Source organism: Melanotaenia boesemani, chromosome 22, assembly GCF_017639745.1.
Source record: "Melanotaenia boesemani isolate fMelBoe1 chromosome 22, fMelBoe1.pri, whole genome shotgun sequence".
In the NCBI taxonomy this organism is placed as follows: Eukaryota; Metazoa; Chordata; class Actinopteri; order Atheriniformes; family Melanotaeniidae; genus Melanotaenia; species Melanotaenia boesemani.
In genome coordinates this window covers 10,370,221-10,378,430 of record NC_055703.1, presented here as the reverse complement: position 1 = coordinate 10,378,430, position 8,210 = coordinate 10,370,221, and positions in this window count along the sequence as shown.

Sequence of the window (8,210 nt, the reverse complement as noted above, 5' to 3'; positions counted from 1 at the left end):
GTCATTTAAACAGCATTTTAAAGCATTTTAATTAATTCTTTCTTGCTTATTACGAGTGATTAAAATGCTGAGGAGCTTGGCCTGAACCTTGGTTCAGTTGTTGACGAGAGCCAGAGGTGTATGTTAATAATAGATGCATTTCTGGAGTGAGACAGAAGCAGCATGGGGAGGAGTGGAGACGAAGCAGAGAGGAATAGATAGAAGGTTTTGTGAAACAAATACAGCGAGGAGGATGGGAGGCAGGGGTGAGGATGAAAAAATAGAGGTGTGGAGAAGAAAGTTAGATGGCTCAGAGATGCAGAGACAAGAGAGGAATGGGACAGAGGGAATAAGTGAGAATGTAGAGCAGAGTGCAAAAAAAAAAAAGAAAAAAAAAACATCCTTTGAAAGGAAACCATGCAGCCTCTGGCGCTTTAGTATTCAGCAAACCTTCACAAAGATGGTAAGGATGGGGAGGAGGAAGCAATGAGGTGAATGTGGGTGATAGACCTCAGCTGGAGGTCAGGCAACGAGCAGAGCAGTGAACCTTTCGGCCACATCCAACCACACTGTGCCCTTCACAAAACTGCATGAGCCTGACCCACTTTTCAAACCCCTATAATGCGTTTCCGGGCCTTTGTCTGGCCTTCCTCCTCCTGACACCACCCTCCTCCTCTCTGGTCTACTGTCTTGCATCACGCTGACTCACTACTCTCAGCTGCGGGGGTCTTGCCATGCCTTTGAGCAACCCAGAAAATCCCTCTCATTACCACTCCTCTAATCCCAGATACATTTTCTGCTCCTGCTGTTAACAGGCTTTTTATTCAGTGGTGTGAGTTTCATTTTGTTCTGACAGGACAAGTCCCCTCATGAAGAAATTACTCTAACATGGCCTCTGATGCAACAACTGACCGCCGTGTTCCTCAAAATTGCACTCTCCAAGGGTTTTGTGATGGGAAAAAAAACTGTCATGGCATAAAAATGCCATGTTAATCCGAACATGTGAACATGTTAATCCGGCCCCTGCATACATATCCCCAACTGTACATATTTAAACCAGACAGCCTTTCCCGAGAAGAGGAAGCTAAATCGCATGAAGTAAAAGTATGAAAATGGTACCATATTCACTTTCTATTGCTCGTAATTCTAGAAATGTGGCAAGTGTGGGCTGAGATTCTAGTAAAACCAGGTCCCACCTCTTGAGCTAGCCAAGCAGCTTACGTCCCTGGCTAGTCTTCTGCTACCATGGTGTCCCAGACCCCGGCTCACTTGGCTAATAGCTAACCTGGCTAGCTACTTTGCCACCTTCCAGCTTCTGCAACTCTAAAGTTCTGGCTTGTTTGGCCAAGAACTTGCTCAGTTAGCTACTTGGCTAACTTCTCACAAGTAGTTAGTAAACTCCAGTCATCTGAGAGCTGTTGTCTTTTCCCCTTTATTTTCTACCCAGCTTGAACCCTGACTTCTCCTCACAACTTGTGCTAGCTTCTCATTTTATTGGTTCCTAACAAACTGCAAATGCAAATTAGTTGAACACACTGGTTCTTTAATTTTTCTTGTCTTTTTTTAGGCTATGGGTGGGGATCTGCAGATTCAATATTGACAGCCAAAATATTGATTGCCAATTTTTACATAACATGGCCAAAATTGCAAACTAAATTTTCATTATAAATGAACTTTAATGAAAACCATGTTGCAGGGGAAATCACATTTGGAAACATATACAATTTATGACCAATTGTCTCATTTAAAAAAATCATTGTGCCTACTTCAATATACTGAAGAGCCTATTAGCATCATCGTTAGAGAGGAGTAATAAGAAGCCTTAATTGAATAAAACTGAGGATCTTCAACAAGTGTGTCAGCACCTCCTGCTCTCTGTGCTACAGCTCAGTGTTTCATTATCTCCACACAGCAGGCGGTGTTAGTCAAAGTCACACATGAGACATCATTTCTCTGGCAAGCATTGTTCCTGGGAGAATGCGTAAAGAGCACCCTGGGCCGGATTGTGAACACAACCCAAACATCACCGGTATCTTTTCGAGGGGGAAGGAGAGCACAGAGGAGGAGGTGGCATTGTGTAAAATATACACTAGCAATTCCAAAGAATATGCATTATTGAGAGGTGTAAATGGGTTTAGACTGAACATTATGGCTCATTAATAGTGAATGTGATTACTGTTTCTGGGAACACAGCAGTCTGGACAAGAGGGGAGATAATTGAAATGGCCAAATCTAAACAAAAGTTGTGCTCATTTACTCAGCAGCAACTGTCATGTCAAACTTATAGCTGACAACTGATTCTGCCAGTGTATCCTGTTATGAGGCTAACTTCTCACCCTGAAAACTTCTCTTCTCCCACTCCAGTCACGGCTTTGCTCATTCAAGCAGTTTGAGAAAAGGTTGGAGTCATTCATTTTTTATGATCTCAGCTTTTCAGTAAATTACCAGCAGGATTTTAACAAAGCTGAGGGAGAAAATGAGCGAGCAGTTTTTGGAATCACATTTTAAACTGGAGGAGTTGTGCTGAGTGAAGGTCACACACCAGGGTGGGGGGCTGACAGAGTGACTCCCTCCGTTTGACACACAGACGCAGCATCATCCCCAGAAGATTTGGTTTGACGTGAAGCCAGATTATCATGTTGCCCCCTGAAGGGGTTCCCACGCTAAACGAACAGATGCCTCCTCCGCTTCCTTTCCTCTGTAGCAACCTCCAATCTTTCTGTTACATATGCCTCAGGGTGATGGACGACAAGGAGGCTGGCTGCAGTTTACACCAGACATACCAGGCACCATTAGGAACCATTTTCTGCCCATTTGCCTGATAGCTGCTATCTCTTATAGAAGTGATTTGCTCTCCTTCTCTGGAGTGATGGATCTCTCATTGATTTGTCAGTGTTGGAGATGACTAAAACACCAGTGCAGCTGCCAAGCAGATGTGCCAGTCAGCTCTCAACTATTTATCAATAGCTGGTGAAAGGGGACACTTAAAACCTTAATCAGGGTGATTTACTTAAAGTGCCAATCTTGTCATCTCTTCAGCCTTCTGGTAATAGAAGATGGGAAGTTGTTGGGAGGTCACGGACCACATTATTTTAACTCCCATCACAGACACCTAGTAACTCCAAACATGTAGATGCAACTGCATGAATGGCTGTATTTTCTCTCATAGAGTAATCTGCATGGCTGTAGGCTTTCCTTATCCAGCTCACAAAAGGATTATGAAATGATTGTGTTTATGTGTGCTAATCTTATCTATTGCTCAGAGTGATGCAAGTGTGCTTGTTAAGATATCAATCCATGGTGTCATATTATGTATGAATTTCATGCTGATTGGTCATATATGTCTCCCATGCTGGCAGTTGAGAGTATGGACAGAAAAGAAAACAGAAATGGTGCAGTGGCCCCACAGCGATCATCTGATCTGCTGTCATCCGCTGCAGCTGATCAGGCAGAGCTGCAGTATGAGAAACTGAGATTGTCAGGCAGCTCTTCATATACAAGTCTGTGAAAGTATCTTCATTTGACCGCGACGGCATTTGCAATGCAGAACTCGCAGGCCGATCACATCTCCACACAGCCGTGCAGTCAGTGATTTAAAAAATGGAGATGGAATGGCTTTGCTGTTTTTGACATGAGTTCACCTTCAGTGGCCTGGTGGATGCAAGAGGACGTGATGAGGATGTTAAAATGAAACATTAATCAAACAAAGGCCAATCTGTGATTGGCATGTCATATCTGATGCGAGAGAAACTGAGGCAGACGAAACTCAAAGCTACTGAAAGCTAAGAGCAGACCAAAAACTGAAAAAGCCTGAGTGTACAACTGAAACCTGGCCCTGACTTTCTGTGCTGTAGACATACATTTTAAAACAGAGAAAAGAGACTCACACAACAGAGATGAAGTAGAAAAATAAATGTTGCAGCTTGTAAATATAAGATTTGAAATAAAATAAAACTTAAAAAGGCATACAAAAAGGCCTTCAACCACTTATTTAGTGAAGTTTTTGCATCTGATTATATGTTTTTGACGCGGATAGAATCTTAAAACTAAAGAGGTAAATGTTCTATAAATGTGTTCCCTCTGAAATCTTGTGAACTAAAAGCATAAAGTATGAAATACAAAGTAAATGTGCTTAGTTTTAAGTTTCTACCCTCCAAATAAATAAATAAAAATTTAAATAAAAAAATAAAAGATTTATCACTTTTTATATTTTAGGGTTAAATAAAAAGAAAAGATGTTGATAAAACAGAAAAAACTAATCTTTGCATTTTAGTTATGGGAGCAAGTGACTTGCACATAATGAATGTCTTACATAACTGGCTGATTATCAAAATATATAGTTATTATTTTATCATTGCATTTAGTGCAGTCATGCGTTGATTTACTAATCTGAAAATCTGCCATTGTAGTCCTTGTACAATCTGCCTTGGCATCAGTGTAGTGTAGTCAATCATGATAATGTACGTGAGATACTGTAAATCTGAGCCTGTCAGGCGCAGAGAGAGGAGAAGGAGGAAGACATGTACACTGACTGAAAAAGACTGAACCTGAGGCAGAGGAGAGACAGAAAAGCTTTCTATATTTAGGCAGAGACAGGCTCAGAGAGAGCTGATAAGGCAACCAGAGGTGTGACAGAAAAACCGGAAACTGGAAGATGAACTACACCCTGTACCATTTTTGTGTTTTGTGACTCTAGAAAAAAGGGCAGAAATAAAAACCCAACTGCCTTGACATTTTAAAAGGATTCAAAGACAGGTCCCTTAGATGTGAGGTGTAAGCGGGTTGGATGTTAGCAGGGCAGAGCGGAGCGCTCTAACATCTGCAGCAGCAGTCCTGGTGTTCGGAGGGTATCTGAGCCTCTTTCTCTCTCACATGCTCTCCCTCTCTCCTCTGTTACCTTGGCAACATATTTTCTGCATGGAAATAGCATCTCTTGCTGTGCCCAGTGCTGAAGAAAAGGCACTTCAAGAGATTTAAACGTGTCTAGAACAGATTTGACCTACAGATTGGATGGAATGGAGTTATTACTGTTCAGCTTGTCTTAGCAGCAAATTGGCTTGTGAAGGAGAATTGGAGGAGTTAAGCATGATAGCCACCAGCAGGCTTTCGTTATATAACCAAGGATGTACTTGAAGGTATAACCTACATAAATGGCGATTTGTACAGCTCTGTATTAGCAGAGTAGAGTTTATGCACCCGCTGTTTTTTTAAACAAACAAAAAAAAAAATTATTTGCATTTATTCACATCTTCCACTGATAAATGATCAGATCCAGCTTTTGACAAGTAGGGGAAAAATCCTTGCAGGGGTGATATTAAGAAATGTAAAATAAATGTTAAGGCAAAGAGAGCTGTGGACAGATCTGTGGATTTCCTGATTTAGTCTCTACGAAGGGGTTTAGTCTTATCTCACTGCTCAGTCCGCCTGGTACTCTGCAGTGTGATAAACCTTTGTTTGCTTGCAGTCAGAGCAACATAGAAGAGACAGGCAAGCTAATGAAAGAAAATTCAGGCACTGAGATGGTGGGTGAGATCCCACTCAGCTGCAAATAAGCCAAGACTTGGCCTGAGCAGAGAGGGAGACAGGGAGAGATGGGGAGGGAGACGGTGAGAAAGTGAATAAAATCCAGGTAAACATGCAACCCAGGATTTAAAAAAGAAACAAGTGCCTCAACTCCTGGGGGATAGAGAAGCCATAATGAAATAAGCATCTGAAAGAGAGCAGGTGTTGGAGGCTTGACAGACTTCAGCTGCATAACAAGTAGTGCATTCACTCTCCCCTGCCTTTGTCAATCAAAACAAGCAGTGTTGTAAATAATTCTGTCTTAGAAGAAGGAGAAAGAGCTTTAACACTATCTGACTCTTTTCTTTACTCACTTAAATAAAAAGAGGGTGGGTTTACATGTCACACCAGTCAAAGTTGGCTCACAGGTAAAAAAAAAAAAGAAGTGGCCCTAGTTCTGAATTTAAAGCAGGAACACTGAGCTGTTTGGAGTCTAAAAAACAATAAGACATCAAGAATCCACTCAAGCTACATTTATTGATTTCCTCAGTAAGAGCAGAAGTTTGCGACCAGAGAGGCTCAAGAGAAAACTACAAAAACGGACACAAGTTGCCTGCTGATCAGCACCACGGACAGCTCTGCCATCAGTTTCAGTACAGTTTGCTGCCTGAAGGGGGCAGTTGGTTGGAGCTGGCCTGGGAGTCTGCAGCGGGAGGGGGGTGGGGGATCAGGCCAAAGAGCAGGATCTTAGCAGGACGCTGACATAGACAGTTGTGCTAATCCTGCTGCCTGAGCAGAAAAAGGAAAAAAGACTTAGGAGGAAACTCAAAAATTGCCCGTGGAGATCAGAGAGGAGAAGAAGGAAATCCTTCCGAAGAGATGCAGCTTTTAGAACGTTATCCTGAGCTAAATATTAATTAAAACTGACACATGATGTCTTTGTGGATGGCTACATCTAGTTTTCTTTAATTCTTAATAAAAACACATATGCAATCGCTTTCTGGAATGTGCTTCTTTTCCACAAGATTACAGAGGGGAACAGCCTCAATATCCTTGGGTGCCAGAAAGCTGCTAAGCCACAATACAAAACTCAATTTACAGAAACATGTAACAGATCAGTACATTAGTAATATATAGCAATAGCATAACAAAAATTCTAGATAATTATGTAATGCATCTGCATAAAAAACTGTTCAAGGTTCACCTTAAATATTATTATATAAATGATTAATGTTTATGTATCATTACATTTGGTAGAGCTGTTAGCAAAAGTCCAACAAAACTATATTTTTCTTGATTTTTTAAAATGCAAATAAGAGGCATATTCACATGAAAAATAAATGTCATTTTCATTTAAGTTACTTTAGTTGTTTGTTGGCTTTCTATTCATCCACCATCTTGCAATTATCTTTAGGCTGCCTTGAGTGCACAGCATGTTAAAGAAATACTCGTAGATTTCTAATGTTTAAATGTGGGGATGTTGGTTCAAAAAGGGTGTTTTATTGTTAAAGCCGGTCTATATTCAGTTCAGTTTTCTTTACTTACTGCGTGAGTTTCATCCAGAATTTGACTGATGCTATGCACACTGCACTGCTCCACTAGCTGCTACACCACTCCAACGCAGAGCAGTTGGGAAAAAAAATTATTTTCATCAAATGCTGACATATTTGACATATCCAGATGCTGCTTTTCATGCTTTATACACTGTGTTTTGTGATGAGTTCGCAGTTAGGGTTTCCCTGTGGTGACAGCTTGCAGAGCATGTTTCTGCAAACAACTCTGCAGCTCCTTTGCAGTCATCGTAGAGTTTACTTTGCATTTCTGCACAGCAGATGTGCATTTTTTAACATACATTTCAGAGTGTGAAATGCAAATCACGAGCTCCTGGATTTCTTTTTATGGGCTCCAACTGCTTTGTAGGCCTCAATTTTGAGATTCCCAGTCAGTTACTTAAAGAAGTTTATGGCACTACATTTAGCATGAAAATTTAGCAGCTCTAGAGATATCAACAATGGCAATGCTCAAAAGTAACTGGGCAAGAGAAAAGGTACAATCAAACCGGGTTGGTTAGCCTTAATGGGGCTAACTAATCCAAGGTTGCACAATTAAACTCAAGAAGCCAGAGCATCAGGAGTAAACCCATGTTTGCACAACTTGTGACTAAATTCCAAGCTGATCAGCAGGTTGTAGCCCACAATCTTCTTGCTGCAAAACAATGACAACTAGGGTTTATAGCTGAATATATAGCTACCTTCCATCATCCTTTCCAAAACTCTTTTCCCTGATCTCATTGGAAAAGGTCAAAGGATTAAGGAACGATGGTAGGAGAAATTCTTAATTTTCTTCAAACTCCTAACAAACGACCATGCTGCAATGAGAATCCAACACTTTAACTAAGCTGTGATGTTTGTCAGCACCACTGACCAAAAGATGCTCCAGTGTTTCCTACGCTTAAGAAGTTAAAGGAAGAATAAAGGAAAGAGTGAAGCTCCCCAAGCAGAGAACTCAATTAGACTCAGCTGTACCAAATTCACATCCCACAATTACTTACAAATTTCACAGGAAAAAATACTGAACAGTTAATATTTATTAGTATTTGAAGAGGCTGGTTTAAACAAGTTTGAGACATCACTCTTATTTTTGTGTATGAATGAATTTTAGTTATATCTACTGAAAAATGCTGGAAATAGTATGTTTTAATAAGAACACGTATCAAATAAGATGGAAAA